This window comes from Anas acuta, chromosome 1, assembly GCF_963932015.1.
Source record: "Anas acuta chromosome 1, bAnaAcu1.1, whole genome shotgun sequence".
Classification (NCBI taxonomy): Eukaryota; Metazoa; Chordata; class Aves; order Anseriformes; family Anatidae; genus Anas; species Anas acuta.
In genome coordinates this window covers 4,475,490-4,503,175 of record NC_088979.1, presented here as the reverse complement: position 1 = coordinate 4,503,175, position 27,686 = coordinate 4,475,490, and the positions used below count along the sequence as shown (strand labels likewise).

Genomic DNA, 27,686 nt, shown 5'->3' with positions numbered 1-27,686 from the left:
ATCAATTATATTTCAATTTAGAACCAGAAAGAAAAAATATTTTCTGTAGGTTTTTACATTTTTTAACCAAAAGCTAAAAATAATGAGCACATCCTGCTGTCTAATAAAAGAATGCAAATAGTAGGTTTAATTATTCAAATTTTAAAAGTACTGAAACATCCTAACCTTCTATGCTCTCTTCTTAAGCAATCTCTTGAATACTATTGGCTTCCTGTATCAGAAATTTAACCCAAATTGCATTTTTCTGTGGGAGAATATCCCATGTTTCATGCTGATGCTGTTTCAGTCATACAAAGCAAAGATATATACACACTCCCCCATGAGTATACTTCCATGCATCCAGCCTGTGTCTTAGGTCCAGGGATATCCTGGTTTTCTTCTGGTCTCCAATGATGTTCTGTCCATGAGAAAAAACAAAGCCTGGAAAACGTCTTCCCTTTAATAAAGTTTCCATAAAGCTGACTGGCTGCCCACACTGCCCAAAGTATTAACATAGAGGTCCTGGGATTCACATGGAAAAAAAAAAAAAAAAAAAGAAAAGAAAAGAAAAAAAATAGTTTCTTGTAGAGTGGCCACTACCAGTAATAAAATCATTGTTTCTTTGATACTGTCAGTATTCTACTATGAATTAATTCAGGGAGATGTCCTAACCTGCGTTGATGTGCCTTCCACTGTACTTAATATTGCTTTGCAGATACAGTTAAAAACATAGCACCTCTCTTGTGAAGCCAGGCTGAGGGAATTGAGGTTGTTCAGCTTGTGGAAGAGAAGGCCCCAGGGAGACCTCACAGAAGCCTGATGATACCTAAAATGGGCCTAAAGAAAAGATGAGGAGGGACTCTATCAGGGAGTATGGTGACAGGATAAGGGGGAATGGCTTGAAATTTAAATGTGGTAGGGTTAAGGGAGGCCTTGGGAAGAAATTCTGCCCTCTGAGGGCGCTGAGGGCCTGGCCCAGGCTGCCCAGAGGAGCTGGGGGTGCCCCAGCCCTGGCAGTGCCCAAGGCCAGGCTGGATGGGGCTGGGGGACGTGTCCCTGGCCATGGCAGGGGGTTGGAACCAGGTGGGCTTTAAGCTTCAACCCAATCTATTCTATGATTGTATGATTTTATAACTAACAGTTACTTTGAAGAAGCATGCACAGGCAGAGTCCATTTTGTGTCTGTGTTAGAACTTAAGGACAACTTGACAATAAAGACTAAAACTGAAATCAATAGAAACACAGTGGAAGAGGAGGGGATAAACCTGCTGAATAAGATGTAGCTTTTGCACAGTCATTACTCATTTTAACACCACATATTAGTAAGCTATTTGTTGCTATTACTGCAAGCTCTACAAAGACAGTTCAGACATTAAAATATGCAGCTTATGTTGTAAACATAAATTTCTGAGACTAAAACCAGTGTGAAAACAGCATCCCACTGGCTTGTAGAGCTGCTTAATACATTAGATTTGGTTCTTTCTAAAATGATGGCTGGAAAATAGCAATGGATAACAGAAAAGCCACGTCCAGAACCAGAAAAGGAGTTTAAAATGCCATTCCAATGAATTGCCTGGAGGATTAGGCAAAGGAGTGTAATTAAGATTTCTGATCTTTATGGAATGTTCCATGTTGTTAAACAAATAATAAAATTGATAGTTATTCCTATCATAAAACTTAAAGGGATTTCTCTTGTTGAAATAAACTTAATGTACAGTATCATATGGTGGGCAAGTATCTTCATATATGACAGATTTAATGGGATTCACGAATTATGCCATGGCAGTGTTCAAGAAGCCAGCTGGTAATTTTACCTTCAGATCTTAAGTCTTGAATAGATTAATGAAATCAAAAATTTGGGACCTGTTGACTGCTGCATTTATAGTTGTGTTATACAACCTGTTATTCTTGAAGTAATCTGTGAAACATTTTGGAGACCACTGCTTAGACCTCAGAGAGAAAGTCCTACTTTACAGTATTTTAAGGTAGTAAGTATCTCAGGAGTCTGGTTTATTTATTTGCATGGCTTCTATTTTTTCTCATTATAGCTATTCACTGGAATCATTAATAGTTTTATGTGTTTGCATTGACACTGAGATACAATTTTATAATGAATAGCAGAATGGTAGAATACTTTGGATTAAATTACAAGGGATGAAAGACAACAGTAGTCATCTGTTGCAGACTTTGAAATGAAAGAAAATATAAATTCCTTAGACTGGCTATACAAAAGGTGGGTACAGGATATAGTATTCATGTGGTATTTTAACTGTCTAGACATCTGTTGGGTAAAAAACATTGTTAAGGATGGATCATCAAAAACACTCCTGAATTGCACAGAGGAAAAACTTTATGAAGAGGAAAAAAAAAGATAACTGAATCTAAAAAAGCTGTTATGGTTTTATATTTTAGTAGTAGGAAAAAGAAAGAAAGAAAGAAAGAAGAGAAAGAGAAGAAAGAAAGAAGAAGAAAGAAAGAAAGAAAGAAAGAAAGAAAGAAAGAAAGAAAGAAAGAAAGAGAAGGAAGGAAGGAAGGAAGGAAGGAAGGAAGGAAGGAAGGAAGGAAGGAAGGAAGGAAGGAAGGAAGGAAGGAAGGAAGGAAGGAAGAAAGAAAGAAAGAAAGAAAGAAAGAAAGAAAGAAAGAAAGAAAGAAAGAAAGAAAGAAAGAAAGAAAGAAAGAAAGAAAGAAAGAAAGAAAGAAAGAAAGAAAAGTATAAATCATGGAGCTAGTGGCCCCAAATTATTTAGTATTTTAGTTCTTTATGAATCGGTGCCCAAAACACAGCATTCACTAGACTGAAGGAGTGAGATTCTGAGTGAGATGAATCCAGTAGAGATTTACAGTTGTCTACAGGTGTTTACATTTCTATAGCTAGCTCTGCTGGTCTCTCTCTATGGCCATTGAAAATAAACACTTCCAGAATGTAGTTTGTAAAACTGAGTTTTGATGTAAGTTCTGACGATCAGCTTAGTTGTATCGTGAACGTGTGAATTTTTTTATTCCATCGACTTTAGGAAAGCATAAAGTGACTGGTTTGGATGTGGCTTATCTACAGTAGAGCTATTAAAAGTTCCCTAAGAAAATTTCCACCTTCTGTCTCAATTAAGAAATCTACAGAACTTGTCTAAGTGAAAAATGGCCTTAAAGTTCATGTTTTCATGGAGGTAGGCTTGCTCTACAGGCTGTGACTTATTTAAAAATCTTACTGAAGGGCTAAAATTAAATTCAAACTTTTGCAGAGAAGTGTCCATTGAGATGGTACTCGAACCTGCCATGTCACAGCTACATTTATTGCTTTCACCAATCTTAAAGAACATTCTAATTGTATTTTCAACTAATAGTAAGAGCAAAATCATGACTGAAATGATGGAATAGGAAGTTACATAGGTTCCTTGTTGTATTTGAACCATCTGCAAATCCATCTGATATTTTCCAGGTACATGCTTCCCTTTGAAGAGGTTGATGGCTCCACTTTTCCTTCTGGTCAACAGACAAGCATAAGAGAGAGGTCCAGGGCTGCCATTTGACATATATACAGTCAGTCATACTGAGAGGGGGGAAAAAAAAAAAAAAAAAAAAAAAGAGGAAAAAAAAAAAGCTCTAAAGCTCTATCAGTGAACAAGGGTGTAGAACTCAATAGGATCAGGGCAAGACATAAAAGGATAAAAGGACTGAACTACTCTGGTCAATTCCCATCCAAATCTTAACAAGGGCCTTCCAATTTCTGCTTCAAAATAATAAGCTATGTTTAATCACTAGGAAATAGTGCAAGGAGAATGGGAGATGTCAGAAATATGTGCTTCAAGTAACAAAATGAGATTTGACCTAGAAAAATGTAGGCTAATAAATCTGAGAGGGAAATAATCTAAAGCACCGTTATTAAGTCAGACAAAGATACCTGGAAAGCAGAAATGTCAAAGGAGACCTTGGGGTTTTAGAAGACAGCAAATAATATACATGTGTGCTGAAATGCTAGAGAATGACAAAAAGGCATGGTGTGATTTGGGTCTGTATGTGCAGAGTCTCCATTCCTTTGTCCACAGGGAGGTGATTTTCTTGTTGTATGGCAGTGATGAGATTGCACTTCGAATCTACTGATGTATGTTGACAAATTGAAGGGAATTCCAAGAACAGCAGCAAAAATCATTAAGGGGCTGAACAAGTTTACTTGGTAGGAAAAAGAAAGCCATATATTCAGAGGATAAAGGGAAAAGATTGTGTCTCTTATCCCAAGGTAACAAAGACAGGCATGATGGGATTATGTTAAACAAAAGAAAATTTGAGCTGCAAAGCAGGAAGAAATTCCTGTTGCAGTGTAACATAAAAGAATTTTCCAAAGTATTTGGTGGAAGACACTTAAGGTAATTAAAGGGGGATGTCAGTATGAAAAAGGTAATCAGAACGCAATGTGTTCTGGCATTTGTTACAAGTTACTTATGTTGTTATTAAAAATTAAAAGAAATGAGAATCAGCAGCCTATGTTTTCAGTTTGTTTATCCTGCTACTGCATACGTTTTGTTATCTGGTACTCAGGCTGGTAGAAGCCTGGCATCCTTGTTATCTTGTTGATGATGCAATGGTGACAGTCTTCCAAAAGAAGCTTTGGATATGCTAAACACTTTTTGAATACTCTCTTGTGACATCAAGATCAGGGTAGAAATGACTGATTTAGACTGCCTTCTTATGTGGATGTATCAGAACTTGAAACTCCATAAATAGTCAATTGAGAAAAATATTCACGAAGATGAAGTCAGATTTCTAAGGAAGGTGGTTTGAACAAGCTCCTTCTCAAGTATTTGCATAATGAAACAACATCTATCAATCTAAAACAAAACAAAACAAAACAAAATACAGCTGTTTGCATTGAAGAGAAAGGAGAAACTCTGTCACTTGCACTGAGCTCAGATATCTTTCTAATATATATTTCTAATTATGTATGGGTACATAGTATACAGTACTTAAAGTCTACTTGCAGAGAGGTTTCACTAAAAAATAAAATTACTCAATTAATAGAAAAAAAATATCTAAATCACTATGTCATTTTTAAACCTTGTTTGAGTAGGCTACTTCATCAGATGCTTCATAGCAGAGAAGAATTTGCAGTGGCAAGGGTATGGATTGATAAGTCTTTTCCAGTTATAATTGCAATTATCTTGTGATGAGACTTTTTCACCATTTTGCATTGGACTCCCTTCACAGCTACAGTGTATGGCCAATAATACAGAGAGCTCATTTCTTCTGCTATTTAGCTATGAAAAATTAATGGCAATTAACTTCTAACAAGTTGACAGAAAATAGAATCTTAATGCCATTAGAACCTTAAACTATGGAAGCTCCATTTGCTTTTTATCTCATAATCTGTTAATCTGCTTTAATATTTATGGATAATGATAGTTATATTAATTTCTCATTATTTTCACTCCCTCCCTCCTTCCCCCTCCTTTCTCTTGTTAACTGAATCTGTTTCTTAAAGAATAAACAAACTGATTTGTGTAGACATTTCCCAAATGTGTGTTTGACAGAACCATCAGGTGAATGTGTCCCACACCATAAGTTTCCTGGGACAGCATCTCAAAAATTTCTTTGCCCCACTGTCATATAATGGCCTGGAAATAGATGTAATCTGGATAGGAAGAAGAAAAAGGGATGAAGGTTGGCTCCGTTGCTGCTCTGCAGTCACACAGGCAATAACTAGGGCTGCACTGGGCAATGCTCTAAAAAGCCTGCTCACCTCCTACACTTCCTAGTAAGTCTGCTCCCTTACAAAGGGACCTCACAGTGAAAGGGCTTTGAGTCATCAAGTTCATCAAGTTCATCAAGTTCTATCAGTTTTCATGGACATCTGGTCTACAATTTCCAGTACATTCTCCTTATCACCAAGAAGATTTACTGTAAAAGGGTGTCTCTCACATTCATTAGCTTACTTTTTAACTGAAAAATTTTACTTAACCTAATAGAGGAGAAAAGGGACTGTGTAGAGAAGGTGTAAAGCAGCTCTTCAGCCAAGCTGACTAGGACAAATTTAGTGGACCTCTTTCATTAGTTGCGAAGGTCGTGTGTGATTGACTTCTGTGGCACTGCACCAATGTAATTCAAAGCACAGTTTGTTCCAGTGAAGTTGGACCTGATTTCCTGTTGCAGTTGTTCTGGCTTTTAAGCCATTTAATAGTGTGAAGTGAGTGTAAAAGTTTTCCTGGGGTGATTGGCCATGATTTTAGATTCCATATACATTTACTTTTGGTTCATAAATGACTATTCAAGGAAGGCAACAGAGGAAAGGCTCTTTAATTTGTCTGATCATTCCTTGATTCCACACCATGTTAATTTCTAAAGGAACATTCTTACATGTTCTACATGTCTGGAAGTATTTAACTTCAAAACACTTTTTTCATGCTACAAATTGAAAGGTATTTGAATCTACATACTGGATTTCTAAACTCTCTCTGGAAATTACTTAGGCTTAGCGCAGTAGTGGAATACAGTAGCAATGGGCTTTTCATAGGTTTGGTCCTGTTTATCTTATTTTACGTAACTATATCAAAACTAATCTTCCATGGTTTGTTTGCTATGAGTAGAAGTATAGCTTTTAATGTACAAAAGGTCAGTTTATTCTAATGGGATGAACTCATCTAAGAAGGGCAGTTTGGTGCTCAAGACTCATGTCTCCCCAGGCATCTCACTGCACCATATCTTTTTACTGTAGAACTATAACAATGTCAACCCCTTGTTTGTTTATATTTAAATACCATATGGAATTTCCTAACGTAATCGAAAAGGTAATTAATAGATTTTTTTTTTATGAGACACTTATTCTTCTGAATTGTCTTTGCTAGTTACTGCTGAATAATTGTATGGCTTAGAAATACAGTAAGTAGCCTCTTGCATTCAGATAGACAGATTTGATTCCTGTAGCTGAACAAGTACAAGGTGGTTCTGCCCCCTGTGTTTAAGAGGTGGACCAGCTCCTTTTTGTGTTATTAATACATTAACCTCCAGGAGGTTTTGTTTGGTTGCTGACCTATTCCCCAGAGACTGCTTTCAAGTGGCAGGAGAGGTAAATCTGACAAGGAAGCAATAATTCATGGACAAAACGACATCCCCAATGAAGCGCTGCAGCAGTGGAAAGATTTCCCCAGCAGACGCATGCATCCCAGCTCACCCCTGGTGGAAGTTCATTTACTTCAGTGTGTCTCCTCTAGACTTAATTTTGGTGCAGTGCATCTTAAACATAAGACCAGTTTGCTATTTCAGAACTCTCACACATTGGTAAATTTGACCCGTATCTTAATTGTTATGTGCATTTAGTCATAACAACTTATTAGGCAGGCTCTGTTCTATGTATGTGCTTCCTGGTGAATTGTGTTGTGTACAACAAGAGGCAGTGGACTTCAAAGAAAAAGCATGTATGTGAGTTGCTTGTATGAGTTGATCTTTGGACAGAAGTTACACAAAAACACAAAAACAAGAAAAGCGCCTCCTTAATAGGGACGAAAGAAAAAAAAAAAAAAAGAAAAAAAAAAAACAACTTTCCTTTCCCTGTGAGGCCATTAATTCCAAGGAAAGAAGAGGGCCATAATTCTTCCATGTAACCAAGTAACAATCTTTTAATAAGCATCATTAAGTCTTTAGATTGAAATAAGAGGCTATCTGCCCTTTTATCCCATATTATATTGCCCAAATTCCTCTTTGCCATCCTCACTGTGGTTAGATGAAAGCCCCCTGTTTTCATATTGATCACTAAAAGCACTTTCCCCTTGTACCAGTTCACTGCATCACTTCTAAATGCAGTTCATCTGATCTCTCTAGCTTTGCCTGGTGCTCATTCAAGGCTACAAAACCTGCAGTTTCAGGCGGGTCTTGGAACCAAATGATCGTGTTTCTTACCTCATTCCAGTGGATAACATTAGGATCTTTGTTTAGGTGGGACTCAGAGTAAAAATAAAGCTCGCTTTGCTTTCCCATGCATGCCCACACACATTTACACCTATATATATACACCCCTATATACACCCCTCAGTCTCCAGAAAGGTTATTTGAAGCCAGAACAGTAGGCATCTGTGTGTGTTTGTGTGTGTGTGTGTTCATGCTTACTAATTTTCATTAAAATACTTTCCAAATTCTAGATGATGGGGAAGCATAGCTGCATTAAAATGTTACACCAAGTACAATCTATACTCTTCAAACCTATGGATTGAGGGGTTCTTAGAGGTATTCTTTTTCACAAGTTGCTATTTGATAAGGAAATTAAGTGATATATGTAAACAGAGTCATTAGTTTAGAGGTTATTGAGAAATTATTTGTAAACAGGTCTGAGCTTGTGTTGCACTGTTTCCTTACAGTCTCTTGCCTGTGGCTGTAGCTCTTATTTCCACTTGCAGTTTTTGTTTGCATGGAATTTTACCAGTGTGAGACTCGATGGAGTGGTTCCATGTCTGTATTCCCTTCTTCTATCTCTTCCAGACCAGAAGAAAACAAATCCAGATTCTAGCTTGAAGGAAAACAATTTGCAGAGATAAGAACCAACCTTGTGTATCAAATAGTGTGGAAGCTCAGAACAACGTTTTAAGGGCCTGTTCCTGGGCTAAAGTGAAGTGACAAGCAGAGACCCACACAGCAGGTTGGATTTTATGAACAAACATCAGCAGGGTATCTACTGTGTTCAAAGCAGTCTGCAAGCTGCAAACTCAAAATCACACAGAATGCTTGTCTTTGAAATAATTCAATCCTCCCATAGTAACATTCTTACCAGTCTTTGGCAGGGCATGTTCCCATCTTGTCTATATTAATGTTCCCAGTGTATCTTGATTTTACAATGATATAAGCAGCACTTTCTCTATTGTGTTCCTTGTGCCAAGCAAATATATTCTGTATATATCTGATACCTTGGATTAGGTTGTCAGCAAATGAGAACAACTGGTAACTTCTGGCCAGGCTTCACCCTCTCTGCTCCTTCCCACAAGATTTAATTGATCAGTTTCATCATATGCAGCTTAACCTTATGCAAGAATGTGAAAGAGCATATGGTTTCGATCCCCGAAAGATAATTGAGCCCCAGGTGATTTCAGTAAAATGGGAAGAAAAAAAATATAGTGGGGTTGCTTTTGGAAGGGACAATAAAAGAAGGAAAGAGGGGAATGATTTCACTTCCGGTAGCTTTTGAACTCTGAGCCCTAAAATCTCAGGTTTGATTAAGGCACTCAATCCACTTATTATGGGAAGGATAGGTTGAAGCAGGTCTCAGGGTCTCCTGGTCTTGAAATCGCAGCCCTACAGAATCAGTGTGAACTTCCTACACCAGAAAAACCATCCCCTTACTCAGCAATGAGCTTTCTCGCTCTTGCTAGTCGGATCATAGAGTACTCTCTAACAATGTTTCTGTTTGGAGAAATAATATTGCTCTGACTTCTCTTGCCTCTGCTAGGGAGATGAACTCCACAGTAACCCACTGGACATTCAGTATAAATTTTTACTTGTATTCCTCTCCTCAGTTTACAAGTTGAAAACTATTTCTTACGTTTATTGCCTCTACTTTATGCTTTTGTTTCTGTGACACCACATCTGTGCTGTACTGGCGATGCATCATAGGAGAAGGGCTGTTAGATTTCTAGATCAAATCCCATATTCATAGTCTTCCCTACACAGTCTAAACTTATTTGTAGACTTTACATCTGATAAAAGTCATCTTCTGAAATGCAGAGGTGCAGAAGAATCTTCCGTAATCTGAAGACAGATTAGCTGCAGTGATCTTTGCTACAGTCAGTTCTTTTGTAGAAGAAGGAGGCTCAACATGTTCTGGACAGGTTCACCCTTGCTTAAAAGCATGAATCATTCCAATGTCTTGCATTTGCAGCCTGGGAGATTTTGAGCAGGGGCTAATATTGGAAAATAGAGAAGAGAATTTAAGAAAATAAATCAAGAGTGACTATGAAAGACGTGTATCCTTCCTTCTCTGTCTCCCAGTGACTGGAAGAAACAAATAAGAAGAAAACAACATTTTTCTTTAATAAGTTCAGATGGGAGACAGAACTCCAAGTGTGTCACTTGCCTACTAGAGGCAGAATGACATGAATCATGAAGCTGTCAAGCAGGGAGCAGAGCTGATCCAGATCTGGCAAGTCTAACACACTGAGCTCAACAACCTTGACTCCCTCCTCCCCACCCCATCAGCAAGAGTTAAAAATGATGTGTTAATTCAGTAGTGCAGCCCAAACAGTGCTATCTCACTTATTAAATGGTCCCTGGCACCAAATGGCAGATGATGTGGCCCTGGTGACATGTGCTCAAAGGAGTCCTGTTGGGTAACATGTCTCTTCTTTGAGCTACCACTTCGTTTGACACAGTGAACACTCACTGCTCCCCCTGTCCTGCTTATAGTCCTGGAAAGGACAATGCTGCAGAAATCTATCCTTCTGCTATCAAAAAGCCACATAGCCTCGGTTGGAGATGCTGTCCTACACCAGGTGGTTGCCCTTAGATCTCTTTGAAAGAGTCTTCCATATTTAGTTGCTGGATCTGCTTCTGGCTTGGAAACTAAGCCCTTTTGAGTCAGTGAATCCTGGCAAATGTTTCAAGCACCTGCCTTGCTTCTGGCTGAATGCTGAGCTGTGCTATGGTTCGGCTGTTGCACGGTGTCTTTCAGGCTCTGAAAGCCTGGATCTGTTGAGATGATTCTCCTGCAGTTCCGTGGGATGCTCCTTTTGACACCAACCATCTGCCAGTTCTGGCTGTGCAGGTATAAAGCACGTGTGCCAACCTGACATAGTGTCAGCACTGAAAATCCCCCAGCAATGTGTGTTGTGTACAAACAAAATGCTTCTTTCCAAGTATGGAGGAAAAATAACATTCTGAGAAAAAAAGTCCCCAGGCTCCCTGGAGAGAGAGAAAAAACAGTAATTCTCTTTCTTGCCAGTATCAAAAGATTGGGTGATAAAGGGAGAGGAAAACTATTATGATAGAAGTAACACATGGTTAGGCAACGAGATACATGGGAAGGGGTTGATAATACCAAAATTCATTTGTACCAAGTGCAGCCATGGTAGCAACACATGGCTACCAGGTCCATTACAGAGGCTGGAAGGGACTTTTGGAGACCATCTATCCCAACATCCCTGCTCAGAGCAGAGTCAGATACAGCAGCTCAGGGCTGTGTCCAGTCAAGTTTTGAAAATCCCAAAGAACGTAGACTCTGCAGCTTCTCTGCACAGCCTGGTCCAGTGTTCACCCACCTTCTGCCAGGCCATAAGCTTTACAGTTTTCATTTCTCCACAGTTGATTCTCTGATATAGAAGATGTGTATGTGTAGGATAACAACCCTTATTCAGTAGACCAAAGAGGTCTCTTTACAAGGTTTTGGCAACATGATGCTTTCTTGATGACTGAAGTATCCATTGAGCTTTCTCAGATGAAGCAGAGCGACCCTTGGTCCCAGTATTATTCATCTTATTTAATAAAGGATGTTCAGTCGGTACATTCAGGATCAAAAAGAGTTTTGTTAATGCTGGAGGATGGTGCCGATATTGTAGCCAATTAAAGTGCCTGTTCCTACTAATGATAAATGAGTCTGTTGTCAGTTCATTTGGCATTGTGCCTCCAGTCTTACATAATCATTTGTGGATATACCCAAGGGTTTCAATAGCTAACATTTCAACTTTTACAGGTCATCATTCAAGAAAGATGGACTTGGTAAATAGTAATCTGCAGCAGAAAACTGGAAGTGGAAAAAAAAATACAGGTGATGATTAGCTCTGTAAAATGGGCTCAAACGTATTGGTAGAAGAACCTTTTCGGTTTTATTTCAAACAATGTTCTGTGACAGGAGAGAAGGAAAAAAAAAATCTGAAGAACACTGATGGATCCAGTCATGTTTAGCTTTCATGAGTTAATGGCTCATTTGCAATTGAAATTTGCAGTGGTTCTGAAATTGCAGGGAGTGGTCTGAAGCCTGACAGAAATAATAATGACTTGAGACAAAATTTCTTGATAGAATCTGAAGTTCATCTGTTCTTCTTTGGGGAAACACAAGCCACAGAATGAGAGCCCCACAGTTCCAAGGTTAGCAGAGAAGCCGATGGCTGGAGGGGAGGGAAATCCAGGGAAGGAAGCAGTGGGCATGAAACGATCTCTGTGTATCTGCAAGACTGCAATTTTGTGTTGTATAACCAAGGCCTTTTGCTTGTCAGCCAGGCACCTGAGCTGAAAAGACACTTCACAAAGTTCTTTGAAGACTGTAACAGCTCCCCAGTTCGGGGTATTTCACATTGTCTAACAATTTCATGTTAATTCAATGTGCAAATGTTGGGATCTGGGTTTTGAATTCTTTAATGGTTACAATCCTCAGTAAGTCAAGGGGCAGGCAACAGAGAGAGGCAGGCAGAGGCAATGGATGGCTCTGCTCAGCTGAATGTGCCACCAGATAAGAAAACTGGTGGCCATGCCCAGCTTGCCTTGTTGCTCCTTCTGATGGTTTTTTATCCATACGCTCATGGATAGAGCATTATGGACCAGCTCTTCCCAAAGACCAAATCAGACCATCACAAGTCAGTCCCTCTGAATCAACAAAGGCAGGAAAGCCTAATTTTAATCAGCAAATATCTGAAGTCGATGGAAAGGCACCTTCAGAGGGCAATTCAGAGCAGGAATATAATTGTAAGGCCAGCATTAACCTTTATGACTCTATTCAGCCTTTTCCAAGAGTCAATGGTATTAATTCATAGCAGAGCAGAGAAGACTTTTGTTAAGGGGCAGCCTTGGTATCAATAAAAGTGCCACAGTGTGCTCTCTGTATCACAGAACTGCCATATGTCTCCACTTAGGGGGATTGGGCATGGGGGCTAAGAAGGGAATTGCTTTCCCAGGGCAGGTTAACGTAACAAAAAGTGAGCAGCTCTGCAGCCTTTAATCTCCCTAAAGCCCATAGTCTCAGCTCTCCTATGCTTTAGTCCATGCTATGCTTCATTATGGAGTCTTTAAACACCTAAGCTAAAGATAGAGAAAGTCATTTATAAAGAAAACACAACTTTGGCTCCTTTAGTGGGATTTTTTGAGAAAAAGTAAGGTTCTTCTTGGGTTAAGCTTATTAGATTTTGTAATTTTGTTTATATAGTATTAAAAACTCCAAGTGCTGTGGAGTAGACACCCAAAATGAACATTCAACTCTAGAATATTTAATAACTAAAAATAAATCAAGATATTCAGGATTGGCAGTTTTAAACATTACAGCAAGGGATTTTTCTTCCAAATATGGAACACCTAGTTCCTATTTAGTAAAAAGATCTTACAGTTTTATTTTGATTTTTAATAATAATATTATTTACAGTGTTCCAGTAGTTGCAGCTTCAAGAAGGAAACATAAATTAATGCTTGAACTATAACAAGATAAGTTGAACTTGTGCCTTTTTGTTTTGATTTTTATTATGATTTTTATTATTATTATTGCTGTTGTTATTGCATTTTTGTTTGGTTTTGGCTTTGGTTTTAATACAAATTTTGTATCGTCAAGAGGTATCCTGTACCAATCTTCTTGAATTTAATTATGTCTGGAATATACTGCTTGTTGTAAACAAGGCACAGTTATTTAACATGCAGATTTTAGTTCAGGGATTTGAAGCAGCCTAGTGGGCTAAGAAATATACTCCATATTTCCATTCATTTGCTCATAGAACTTTGTCAGGACTCACCAGATACCTTTGAATAACCTCGACTTTTCTTTGTGTTGTGATTTTTCTTTTCCTTATTGAATTAATGTTATGAATACTTTAATGGAGCTGCTGGTGGAGAGAAGATACACTGTTTCATTTCCTTCCCTGCTATAAATCAGTGTAGTGCCACTTACATCAGTGAAGCTACTATTTACCCCCCAGCTGAACATCTCCTTCTTCAGTTCTAATATTAACCCAGTTAAAAATAGGTGTTTTATATTTAAACCTCTGCTTCCTGAAGTGACAGTAGGTGGGGCAACTTGTAACATGATCGACAATTACAGCATTATCTCTACTGGAATCCATTTATGTCAGCTCCTAACAATCAAAACATAACAACCTTTTGGAAGTGCCGTTGCTTTAATTTTAACAAAAATAGCAAGGATGTTATTTAAAAGGCACGTGAGCCCTGATCATGTGCATACTCACGTACATGTATGTGCATAAACAATGTGCAACATGAAAATATAGGCATCCTGGTACGCAGCCTGATCCCTGAAGCATTGTTTGTGGAAAGGGGTGGTGTGCATGTAATTTGTATGGGTAATGGCAACACGGAAGGGTTGGAAACCCAAGGCCCTGTTTTCAATTCATAACTTGTGATTTATCTTTATAATACACCAAGAGTCATTTGAAATCACCAGAGCCATTTGAAATGCACAAACTTATTCAAGACACTGTCAGAGAAGGTGCAGGATCTGCAGGAAACCCGTGCCTTTCTGGAGTGGCAGCTGAAGAACATTCAGAGTAATTAGGGCACTTCTAGTGGACCTGGACCATTTTGGATGAACAGCTAGGTTGAGCTGCGTCTTCCACCTATAGTCAATTTTTTTCCAAGTTATTTTTTCATAAAACTGAGGGGCATGTTAATTGTTATGGGAAGTTATTGGTCCTTAGCAAGCTTATATACTGGCTCATTTCTACAGCTGTGCTGCATATTTCACCTGTGACTCTTTTCACTAAATAAGTGACATTGCCTGAATATACCTCACAGTAAAATATAGATGTTTAAGTGCTATGAAATTGAGAATTGTGTTCAAGACCCCATTAAATACTAAATTGCTGAAAAAAAGTGCTTAGGACACTTCCAACTACATTGCAAATTGTCTGAACAGTATGGGCCATGGAACTGAGAGAGTCATTTTTGATGTATGTTGAAGGAATTGGTCTTACCTATGTGTCAGACTCTCAGGTCTGTCACAAATTTCTTTAAAAAAGACCAATAAAATTCTTTAGAAACTACAACATTTTCATGACATCTTTAAATTAGTGAATGGGGTTTGTTACCAACCCTAAGCATTAAGTCTAGAAAGGAAGAAATACATTTGGTTTTAGACAATTTGCCCCATGGGAAGCATGGTTTCTCATTCTCCAGATTTATATATGCGTACATACTAACATAGGCCCAATTTTATTCTGCTCACCTTGAAAGACCTCACATTAGATGTACAACTGCTCCTTATCCAGCCTTTGAGATTACATCAAAACTGTGAAGCCATCAATGGAAGGTGGCATGGCCTATGTACTCCCATGTACTGATCCTGGAGAATCTCAGGTAGGAACGAGCCTGGCATATGCCATGATCCAGTTCTGGTTGCCAGAGTTTTCTTCCTGTGAAAATCAAAGCATGGGAAGGCAGCTGGGACATAGATGCCTTGTAGATACGGAGGAAGGTATCCTTTTCTCAATACCAGTACAAACTTGAAGACAGATACCAGTTGCAACAGTAGCCTGAAAGAAGGTTCTGTAGGTACTACACTTTTTTTGTGTAGATACTTAAGTACTCACAGATAGGGGGAGGTTGTGTGGGTCTTTGGAAATACGTAGTCTCCTACAAGGAATATCCTGACAGTTGCCATGCAAACAACCTTTACAAATCAATGCCAGTCTTTTCTGACACACAACACCTGGCTCCTTTTCTGTAGTGAGAATGGCTGGACCATTGCAGTGGTGCACTGATTTTTGTGGATGGTGAACACAAAAAGGGGACTGAGAAGACACCACCTGAGTTATTCTGACACATGACTTGAGTGCTTTCTATTCTTAGACAAATGAGGATCTGAATTATGTAAGTACACCATCATTGTTTCTTAGATTTATGTGTAAAAATGAGAGAAGAAAAAAAAAAAACTTTTAATCTATTGTGTGTATGGGATTTATACATCTATCATTTTCTTTCATTGTACTTTTATAGTTCAGTGGAGTTGATAAATCAAGCTATTTCTTGTGATATTACAAAGCATCATTATTTGTCTCTTGATTTCATGTTTTTTTTCTTTAAAGAAATGAAAAGAGCAAAACCCACAGAACTAAATTTGGAGTGCCATTTTAAATTTATTGTTTAATAAATTGTGATCACTTGAAAAATCTATTTTTTTCTGTATTGATAACAAGAGATTTAACTGAAGTGATTGAATCAAGACAAGAAATACAAGGTTCCCAAAGCTTGAATAAATGATATTGTCATGTTAATGTGCTGTTCTGGAAGTTCATTTGAAGTGTAAGAAATAATCCACATATAATTTCATGACAGTTTATATACTCCTTAACATAATTTATTCTTGACTACAGAACCTTTATTCAATCTTTCATGAGCATTTCCTACTCACCAACAAAATTCACCTTTTTTACGTTCTGCACTCCCAGTGCAAAGATAACACTTTCTTCACATGTACAAGCTCTATATTGACTTCCAAATTGACAAATTTATCTTGACTTCCACCAACACTTTTGCTGAATGAGCGTAACTACCACTGATTTTACAATACCATGTGGATCTACTACTTTTGACTCATCTAATGATGCTGCATAAGATGCCTTTTAGAACTGTATTATCTCCCATATAACATTATTTGTGCTTAACAAATAATAAATAGACCTTGTCAGCCACAGAATACTGTACCTTGGTTTTTGAAATGACTGCAAATCCCATGGTATTTTGGGAAGTAAAAAAAAAATAATAATAAAAAAATCAATAGAAATCTGAAATGTTCTTAAAGTGATACATATACCAGCGTTTTAAGCAGCCACAGAAAAGATGGAGAAACACGATTAAGTTTATTTCTACAACTTACAGTCAGCAATTCCACATTTCAAAGTATAGAAACAAATTAACAACAGCTATAGTTGCCTGACTTGTAAGGATGGGGTTAAGAGTCTTATAACATTTCTGTTTTTGAAGCCCAGAACAGGAGAATGTCTTTATTCAGAGAGAGCTTCAAAGTATAGCTTTATATTTTATATATGTACTGATTTTCCACTTTTCCACTGGTTTTAAACAAGAATTGTATGCTTGTATTCTTCCCTTGGTCCAGGCTATAATTATATATTTCAGATTATGGTGTTTATATAGTAATGAGAAGATCCTGAATTCTTGCAGCTTAGGGCAAGTTCTTGAAAATACACATTTTAACAGTGACAGACAGGCTGTTCTTAGTATGTCTTTATTAAAATAAATGTGTTTTAAGGATTTTTATATATATATATCTCTGACTGTAGCTCACTGATTTGCTAGAGAGTAGTATAGCAATAATAAGGGTGAATGGGGAATAACATGGGGGTAATGGCTTTAAAATAAAATTAAAAAAAAAATGTAGATTTATGTTAGACATCAGGAAGGAAGTTCTTTACTACAAGGGTTGTGAGGCACTGGCATGTTGCCTAGAGGAGCTGTGGATGTCCCATCCCTGGAAGTGTCCAAGGCCAGGCTGGAAGGGGCTGGGGGCAGTCTGAGCTGGAGAAACGAGTCCCTGCCCATGGCAGGGAGGTTGGAATTGCATTACCTTTAAGTTCCCTTCATACCAACCCAAACCATTCTATAATTCTATGAATAATGTTATTATATCAAGCCTCTTTTTCTTTCAGGGATTCCCAGAGATATTTCAATAAAAAGAAAGAATAGCCTAAGGTTCTCAACTGTGTTAGAGGGAAAAACAAGTTTTTTTCAGGACAAACAAAAAGTGTGGCAGGTCAATGGTGGAGCACTCTGTTTTCCTTTTAAAAAAATAAAAAATAAAAGTAATGAAAAGACTGTGAATGGTAAAATGGAGCAGTTAGCTATTTGGTCAGCTATTTTGTCAGACATGAAGATATGAAAAGGATGTTGGCGATACCATGAAATATCTCCATATCTCCAGTTTTTCTGTCAGAATTTGCTCGTTCTCATTCCTGGAACAAAAAGCCCAACAAGTATCAGGACTTTCTAAAAAGGAAGGACAAAACTCAATTAGCAAAAATTGTACTGTTTCCTTTTTTTAAAATAACTATCAACCTAACTTAGACTTTTTTTGACAGCTATGGAAACAAGCCAAGATGATATTAAAATTGGTATTGTGCTGGGGGTAACCATTCCCAGCCAGATGTATTGTACATACCCTGCTGTGTGTATAAGTATTTATAGATATGTCTATACAACACAATCAATCAAGGCAAAATACATATATATATATATATATTATATATATATATAGGAAGGTGAGTTGATATCTGGTTGTCCATGGCTAAAACATACAGTATTAATACTTTGTACTAGCAAATGAAAGTGAAGAACATAAATGAAAAGTTGTTCCCGTAGTGATTCAGTTTTTCAAAGACATTAATCTGTACTACATATCTCATGGAGTGAATGGGGGATCCATTCATCCTCACTTTCAGCGGTTACTACTTGATAGTAAATCATGTCCACAACTACCTATATATGGGATTCCTAGAACTGGGGTGAATTTAAGTTATCAGAACCACAGATCTACCCCCATGCTGCCAGGATGGAGATTTACATTTGAAATAAGAATTGGTTTATAACCTTGCAGAAATGAACAAGGATAATAAACGGATCAGTATGTCTGGCCAGTTTTGAGTTCTGCAGAAGTGTTGCCACATAAGAATCTCCTGTGAGGTACTCACATATCAGTGTGATTAGCCTGGTAGAAAGACCTCTGTATTGGGGAAGCAAGGTCAATGGTCCTGGAACAAAAGGAGACATAAAGATTCAATAATAATATCTTATTATTCTATCAAATGATGTCTGCAGAACACTTTAAAATCATTATATCAAGGACAAAGGATGCTATATATATAGTAAGAGGGTAAAGGCTGACATTTCTACGGTGCATTTAATTAGCAGAATTCCATGCAAGCCTGGCCTTTGGAAGAAAAATAATCTTTGGTTGCACACTGGGCATGTTGAGAGCTTCCATAATAAACACACAGGGAACCCCTCTAGGGCACCTACTGAATCAAGGCTATTGTTTTGCTGGTGCCCTGTCCTCAAAGACCCTAAGGTTGAAAGACATTCTATAAAGTGAGCTCTGTTTTGCTTATTACAAGTAGGGGGTTGATGGAGACATGAAATAGCAGCAGTCATTGATCATTTTTATTAAAGGTGCTTCTCAAGTTATAGGAGCCCTTGACATTACTGAATTTCAGTGAGGAGACAACATACCTAGGTGGGAATATTTCCCCAAGCAAGTACAAGCAATATTCATTGGGACATGTTGTTTTTCCTTGTAGTAAGGAGTGATCAGATGAGCAGTAGTTAGCACATTTTTATTGGTTCTACTAAGAAATCAACAGTTTCTTCTTCTGTTGGTGGTTACCATCTCCTTCCCTGAGACATGCTAATTTAAGGTACCCAGGCTGCCAGATTAACAGACTGAAAAATAAAGCCACCTATTTTCTCATGTAAAGGTTCACTGCTATTGTTACGAAAAAGGGACACAGGCAATGATCAGAGATGATCATCTGACCGTATTCTCAGTTCTCACTTTTTATCCCGTGTGGTTTGTTCTCTCTTCAGTCACTGTTTCAGTTACGGATCTTGCTCTGCAGCTGAATTGAGGGATGTTTTGGGGCCTAGTGTGGAGACCACAGGGCAGAGATGTAGTAATCTTACATCTATTCTGGATTTGTAAGGAAGTCTTTAATAGATTATAGTGCTCTATCTTGCCTGTTTATAAAAGGAAAACAATGGGATGGACTAATATTTGTAAAGGCCTTTGAGATAAATTGAAGAACCTTCCCTACCCCCTAAGAAGTTACATGCTTTTATTATTTATTAATTTATTTAATCTTTTTCTTTCCCCCCTTCATGGTATAGTCTTTCTAGAAAATAAACCCTGGATGGGCACAGGTGATATACTCAGACCTTTGCAGCCTCTACTATATAAATTGATTTCCAGGGCCCTATCCTTTAGCTGAAAATAGTAAACTATACTACTTGTTTCATTAGACATGGATCATTTCTATAGTGCATGGCTTACATTGATCCAGGAAAATTTATCAGAAGGATTTGGGAAAGACAGAATGCTACAAAACTGACAGATGAAGCTGATGCTGTTTTTACAGGTGGAACAAGAAAAAATATATTTGCTGATGTGCACAATACTTTTCCTCAGATACAAACCTGTCAGTGTAACAACATCATATGGACTGAGACACAGAGCTCTCCTAAAAACCAAAAACATCTTTAGAAATTGAATATTTATAACTGAATTAACAAGACTGCCACTATGGTAGCTTGAGGTTTGAAGTCAGTCTTGGAGAGTACAAATTGTATAATGGGAGAAGTTGTATAATGGGTTAAAAAATGAATAGTGCTTTTCTTTCCTCCTTTCCTTCCTTCCTTCCTTCCTTCCTTCCTTCCTTCCTTCCTTCCTTCCTTCCTTCCTTCCTTCCTTCCTTCCTTCCTTCCTTCCTTCCTTCCTTCCTTCCTTCCTTCCTTCCTTCTTTTTCTTTCTCTTTTAACTTTTTCAACATGAAAATGATCAAATCTTAGAATAGCTTGTGCAATGAAATTGTGTAAGTCCAGTGAACTTGTGTAACCTCCACCCTTGTCAAATAATGGGATAAGTCCTTTATTATTTATTAATAATATAATGATATAATATTAATAATATAATTTATTATTACAAGTGACCTAATCTAAGTGGACCTGTTTATGAGCTGGAGGTTTAAGTACAGATCTCCAGCTAGCCCTGACAAACCTGAATTATTCTGTGTTCTATGAACTACGAAATGACAATCAGAGGAAATGATGTGGAAAGAATAGAATCAAAGACCAAAACTCAAAGAAGAATCTGGAAAGCCATCTCTGTCAACATCTAAAAGCATCCCTATAGGTACAGATGTCTTAGTGGTGTAAGGAGTTTACTGTTTATCTGCTTTTTAGAGGGAAAAATAAGTCCATGTTCTCTGTCAGCTCTTGGGAACAGTGAATTTGCTGACACCCACCCTGAAGCTTCAGCTAAATGTTAGCTGAAGTTTCTTTCCTCTGTGTCATCACCTTTGTAATGGGAATTTAGCACTGCCTATAGGACTAGATAGCCTCAGGCAAAGAAGTGGGATGAGATTCCTGGCTTGAGTCTTTTCCACCCTTGGAAGTTCCCTTCATACTTAATACCATTGCTATACATGGATGCTATAGTGAAATGTTATCAGCCTATCAACTTCATAATATCCCTGCTAAGGAGGAGGTTAATCTTCTGGGTCCTCAACTTGGGTAGTTCATAACAGCAACATTACATATGCCGTAACCAAATCCAAACTGCACGAAATGTCAAGTTATGATCCAAGTAGTTTCTCTAGTCTGTGAATTTTCCTGCCCAAAAAGTATTGTGATTTGATTCAGCCTGGAGCCAGACTGCCAGACTGTATGTTGGCTGCAGACACCACTAACTACTTGCTGAGATTCTCCTGCCATCCACTCCCACCTTTCTCATCTCCTTTCAGTCCCATTCATATATCCATGCTTGGTTTTCCTACTTGTGACATAGATGGGGGAAGCAAACTCTTCTGCTAGTTTCCTTCCAGCAGAAAGGAAGGATTGCAGGTAGGAAATCATCAGTGAGATTGAGAAGGAGACTTCATAACATCCATCATGTTTATCCTGTCCTCACCTGCAACTCTGTGTATTGAGCAAGAATAAAAGAGCAGGCTCTTTAACCTTTAACAGTAGGATTCCCACAGTGTCCTTCATCCTCAGTTTTTACTGAGGTTGGATCTAGGTAAATAGATGGACCTTGTCTTGGCCACTTTCTCTGAAGAGAATTACACACTGTGCTTTCCTATCTGCATCTAGATCTGTGATATTTTTGGTGGATCCAACTACCACGGCTGTGTGAGATTTTCCTTGAAAAGACTTCTTCTGCCCCTCCAAACCCACTCCTGCTGCACAACTGCTGGGACACCATACCTGAGAAAAACTTCCACATACTTGGAGCAAAGGGTATTTACAGCAAAACAGTTATCTCAGACAGAATCTTCTGTTGTGTTAACTTTCATTGCTCTTTGGTGGCCTCCAGCTGATAGGAGTGATCTGAAGTGTTATGCCATTAGAAGTAGTTCAGGAAACTTCCAAGATGAGAAGGCTCACTATAGAGCTTGCAAAATAGAAAGATGTTTCAACATTTTTCTGAGAACTCTTTTTTTTTTCCACCTGTGTAGCCTAGATAGCATAATCGTCATTGTATCTGCAGATAAAGCAATTATGTATTTTAAGCTGGTCCTTAAAAATGCACCCAGCCCTGTACAAATACTTTTACTTTTTTCATATAATAACGATGCAAGACCTTTCCACTTGCCTCTTATCTTCCTATTGCAGATAGGGCAAGAGAGAAAGAAGCTGCCTGCCATGAACATGAACTCTGAATTTGGGTACGTGATCTGCAGGACAGAAACAGTTAATTCCTCTGAATGCATTTTTTTTTTTTTTGATAGAGACAGTTTTTGAAAACAGAATTTAATGAAATCCAGTGTCCTTTTCATAAAATATTCGAAGAAACACTTTCTCGATACCACTTGTCAATCAGTCCTTTGCTATTGTTCCTTCTTTTTTCCTTTTTTTTTTTTTTTTCTTTTAATTGGCATCTGTCTGGAAGGATGCAAACAAATCCCAGGTTGGTATCTTAACAAGGACATTGTAGACCCATTCTCTTTCAATCCTTGAATTTCTCTGCTGATACAGATAAATAAATCACAAAGTCTATATTAATAGGTGCAAGGGGCAAAAACATGAGAAAGGCTTTGAGGATATGCAAGAATATTCTTGAGTATACTGTGAAGATATTTTTGAAATCGTATTTACCCTATTAATAATAAGTTGTCAAAATATATTCAACATTCTGCAAACTCTAAAAACATCAGGTTATTAATTTGCCTTTTCTCTACAATGTCAAGCTCAAAATAATCAGATATTTAACCTCTGGACATTGATGTTCTCTTTCTGTTAAATAGTTATGGTATTGTTAGCAGTTTGGTAAAAATATTTTAGTTATATGCTTATTACGTTTCAAAATTCAGGCTTAAAAAATCAGTAGCAATCTTTCACACTTTGTCATTCATTTCCATTTCACTCTATCATGAAATACTAAGCTGTTTTATTTTGTTTTTCTTGCTATTCCTGTAGACAGGTATACTGTATTTATGATTTAATTATCTGGATTTTCTTTTACAGCATCATACCCAGTTAATCTCACATTATGATGCAGCTGGTTTTAGTTGGTATTTAAAGTCATTGATACACAACTAAAACAGGAGTTCATAAAGATTTAGCTTAAGTAAATCAAACAGGCCACTGTAAGAATTTGTGAAAATGTGAGCACGTCCATTGGCAGTACAAAGGATTGCTGAGTACATTCTCTGTTAGGTAATTACTATGCACAAGAAAATAATTTTCTTACCAGACTGTGCAATGGTGCCTTTTGTAATGGCGTTTTTTATCAATACCCATGTGAGATAGAGGATTCCTTTTAAACTCAAACATAACAGCCTACCAGATTAATAGACCATATTTATAAAATCATACCTCTCTGAATGCATTGTTTTGTGTGTTGTTGTTTTTTTTTTTAACTCAGGAGATTGAACACTGGTATTGAACAGGTGTCTTTCTTCAGGATCTCTGTGCTGATATATAGTGCACTGTGTTTGCTGTGATATTGATGTACAGGGATCCAGACAGAAGGATGGGGTCAGCACACATAATGCCTGCACGATTTTACTGCAGTGCAAAGCTGCATATCACAGCATAGAGAGACATTTTTCTGGAAGGTTGCTTGGAATGGCTGTAGCTCTTCTTGAGGGAGATGATGAGCATTAAGTCTTCAGAAGGTCTTTGGAGGTCTTTAGCACACATAAATACACACAATCAAGAACACAGAAAAACTTAAAATTTCATCAGGTTTAAGCATAGGCAAGAATAGATAATTAGATATCAATCTCTAGGTTGCTCAGGAGGGTCAAGAAAGTCAAAAGTTCTGCAAGGAAAACTGTCTTGAGAAAAGAAAATGGGGTAAAAAGTTTAAAAAATAAATAAATAAAATACTGGGTTTTAAAGCCAAAACTAGAGCACCTGTTTCTAACTGAAGCTCACATGTTCACTTCTTGACACCAAGATGAACTTGAGACTAGTGTGCTCACGGTGTCCCCAACAATTTCTGCTGAATTTTAGATTTATTCTGAAAAAATAAGCAGACAATTCCTTCATAGTTTGAGCAGGAAAACTTTTAGGTGTGACTGAGGCTAGCGTGTCTTGACTGAGGGCTTCTCTGCACTTCAAAGCTATGTTGCTTTCATTGTACCACTGTAAGTGAAGATATGCATTTCTTCCTCATGGGAATAATTGGCTACCAGCATAAACATGCCTTATGGCACTGCTGCTGTTCTTCTGTTGTAAGGAGAAAAAGGTGCAGAGTTAGGACATTTTTACACATTTTTAATTGAAAATTGGCTGTTGTATGGGTATAACCATGCAAGTTAACTGCTTGTCCTCACAGTTGTCTGAGGTGTATAGGCAAAAATAATCTGGTCTTGAATTGTAAAAGCCCAAAACAATGCCTCTGTATGATGTGGGAAAGCAATAGTAGACAGCCCTGTCATCTCACCAGGGAGCTTCAGCTCCACATCCTTTTTATGATAATTTCTAACCAGCTGTCTACTTGTTTTAGGAGAGGGGGAGAAGGGAAATAAAAAATAATAATTTAAAAAATGCTAGTTTTCTTTGAGGATTCAGGATAAATATTTGGGCTGCAGTGGAACACCACTGTCTCTGAAGGTCTCCAAGCAAAGTCCCAGTGAGACTAAAATGCTTTTAGCAAGACAACATATCTTTCATCATGGAAATACATATAGCTACATGCCTTTTCCACTGTTGTTAAGGAGAGCACTGCATAACTATCTAAAGGACAAAGTGGCCTTGGGATTTGATTGGTTGCAAACCATCACAAATATGAATCTGAATTAGTATTTAATTGCATCAAGCCACTGGCTGGCATGGCCTATCAGCAGGTTTGTTTTTATTTCATCAAGCTTCATATGTTAATGCTGATGACAGGCAGGGAACAAAGTAAAAGGCACCAGAAACCAAAGCAAAGAGACCAGAGAACTGTAGTTATACAAAAGAAGATGAAGAAATATATTTGAGCAAAGAGGGGGAGAATAAGGGTTAGGAGGAACAGCACAGAAAAGAAGGACACAAGGGAAGGTTGTGAGCAAACAAAATGGAAGAAAACACTGCAAGGAAAGCAAGACTGGCACTGAAATGAGGGAGAACATGAGGACAAGCCAGGTAGCATGAGAGCCTGTGAGGACCAAAGGAAAAGAGCAGCTAAATTTCTTCCCAAATTCTGCAGCTGCCTTTTAATTAATAAATACATGGAATATGCCAAAGTAAAGCCCTGGATCACTGACTTTCACCTTCTGCGTAACAGGATCCCGTTGGTTAAACCTGTGTTAAGCCTGGCAGTTCACGTGGTTGACCTTTTCTCCCAGCCATCGACTAATCACTGCTCTTTGTAGCCAACATCTTCCTCCTTCAGCTGCCCACAGGCTTTCCTTTAGGAAAGTGTGGAACCAGTAAAGCAGCATTAGCAACAGAGAGCAATCCCTGAAGAAATATTATTAATGCTGTGGGAGAGGTGTTTTGGTTGATGGCTGACTTGCAGGAACACAAAGTCAGCCTGTGCTCTCCTCGTTTCTGTTAATGCCTCTTCATTTTCAAGTAAGAGCAATTTGGTTGGCCTTCTCTATTTCTCTGTTTAATATGTGTATTAAAATGTGCAGTACACCAGCACAAGAAGAGAATACCAACAAATCAGGTGCTGCTCCATCATAGTGCAGAACCAAGCCGTCTGTGTATTCAATCTCATTATTCTCATCACACCTTCATTCCGCACTGACAAATCAATTCTTCCCCTTAGTAGAGGCAAGTTTTAAAGATGTAAGTCCCTACTGAAGAGCAATCACTTATTCCTCCATCTTCTTTCGTGCACCTTGTCTGCACTTTTCTGAATTTGATTTCTTTGTTAAAATTTGTGAAGTTCTGTTATACAGGGCTAAGTCAAACTGTGATGTTTCAACTCCTTAGTGTTCCTCTTCTTTCAGTTCGCAAAGGATGAGGCTTTACCAAAGAATGAGTTAAATTCTTTTGCCAACAGTTTAGAGTTACTCAAGCCCTTAGGTTCTCCTAAATCTCGGGATAAACACAAAGGTGGAGTTTCCTCTCATTTCAAGCTGAAACCACAGGAGACATCAGTCTGTATAATTTTCTTCAAAGTTGAACTATCCTGGACAATCATGAAAATAGAGGTGATTTGGATTGTTGTCTGACTTACAGAACTGTTTGATGGGACAGACTAAAACCGTGTAATTGCACAGCCTTGAACTCAAGATCTAAGTCTTAACTTCATACATAGGTTTCATTTTTCATTTCAGTGGAAAAACTTATATACACCCCCATTGACCCTAAACGTTTGGTAGATCATCTGTGAATGTAACCTCATGTGAAATTTGTCTAAGATTTCTTAACATTTTTTTTTTAGTTTAGTTTTTGTTTTGTTGTTGTCTGTCCTAGAAATTAATTAAAAAATTTCAGATCATTACATCTGCTTGGTTAGACCACATGACATATCTTTGCAAGAATACTTACTTTTCCTACATCTGTAGAACCCCTGGTGACAAAACAGGCATCAAGAAATTTGTTGGATGGATTGCAGGAAAAAAAAAATAGCTTTAAAAAGGCAAGTAAAATTAAACTTACAGCTCCGGGAAGAATGCCAGTCTTTAGTATTAATAATAATTCAATTGTTTTTAATTTGCTTATAATTGCATAAGTTGTTTTTTTCTTTATCATTGTTAATTAACAAATATTTAATTGATTTAGCAATTTACTAACATTCTTGATGATAAAATTTTTAAAAGAAGATGCAGCATAGAAAATGCCTTTAAAGGATCTCAAAGGTTTTTGTCACGTTGTAGTTACTGAATACCTACATTCTACAGGGAAAAATAATAATAATAATAATAATTAAACAGCAACAACAAAACTTTGTTTTTAGAGAACCTATGTCTTGGAAAATATACACAGGTTAATTACTGAATTTATCCTAGTAAGTCACAAGTGACATATTGAATTAAAAAGCCTATATATATACTTTAAAAAATAATAAAATAAATTAAAATGTCCAAGAGACACAGATAATTATAGCAGCAACCTAATCTAACAGTTTTATAATTTCAATAATTGTTGAGGTCAGAGAAACCATTAGCAGTTCCACCTTGACTTCGTCCTTAATGGGGGCAATGGAATTTCATTCATTCCCAGTTGGAGCTTTACAATTCCTGTGCAGACAATGGGACTTCCTGAGATGCACCAAGCACATTTAGAGATAGAGATCTCACCATACCTATCACAAGATCACAAGTGCACTTAAGTGTTCACTGTTAAGCATCTGTACATTTTTCTGGTGTGAACTTGTTTAGTTTTACCTTTCAATCCTTGGTTTGTGTCTTTCAATATTGTATAGAATGTTCTTCAGTGTCCGTCCCCTCCTTTTGGATTTATTTGCACAACTAAATACATTTTTCTCCTCACTGTCTTTCCCAGTGCATTCACTTTTCTTTGCTTACCTGGGACAGGGGAAGTTAGCTGATCAATTCCTTTATTGATTTCAGTCTGTTTCTCATCTTCTAGCACAACAATGTCTGGCAAATTCTGAAGACTTTATTTTTTTAGTGTTTTTC

At 37.6% G+C, this 27,686-nt stretch overlaps 1 protein-coding gene across 15 annotated transcripts in view; it reads left to right on the top strand.

Moving 5' to 3' along the window:
• TENM4 (teneurin transmembrane protein 4) overlaps positions 1–27,686 on the top strand; it is a 1,646,934-nt gene that overhangs the window by 1,136,418 nt on the left and 482,830 nt on the right. For 11 of the 15 annotated variants that reach the window (XM_068654787.1, XM_068655049.1, XM_068655584.1 and 8 more), the window contains one exon: positions 15,602–15,744. The exons of the other annotated variants lie outside the window; for them this stretch is intronic. The gene's annotated coding sequence lies outside the window, so the exon portion shown is untranslated. The remainder of the gene's footprint in view (positions 1–15,601; positions 15,745–27,686) is intronic. 15 annotated transcript variants of the gene reach the window in all.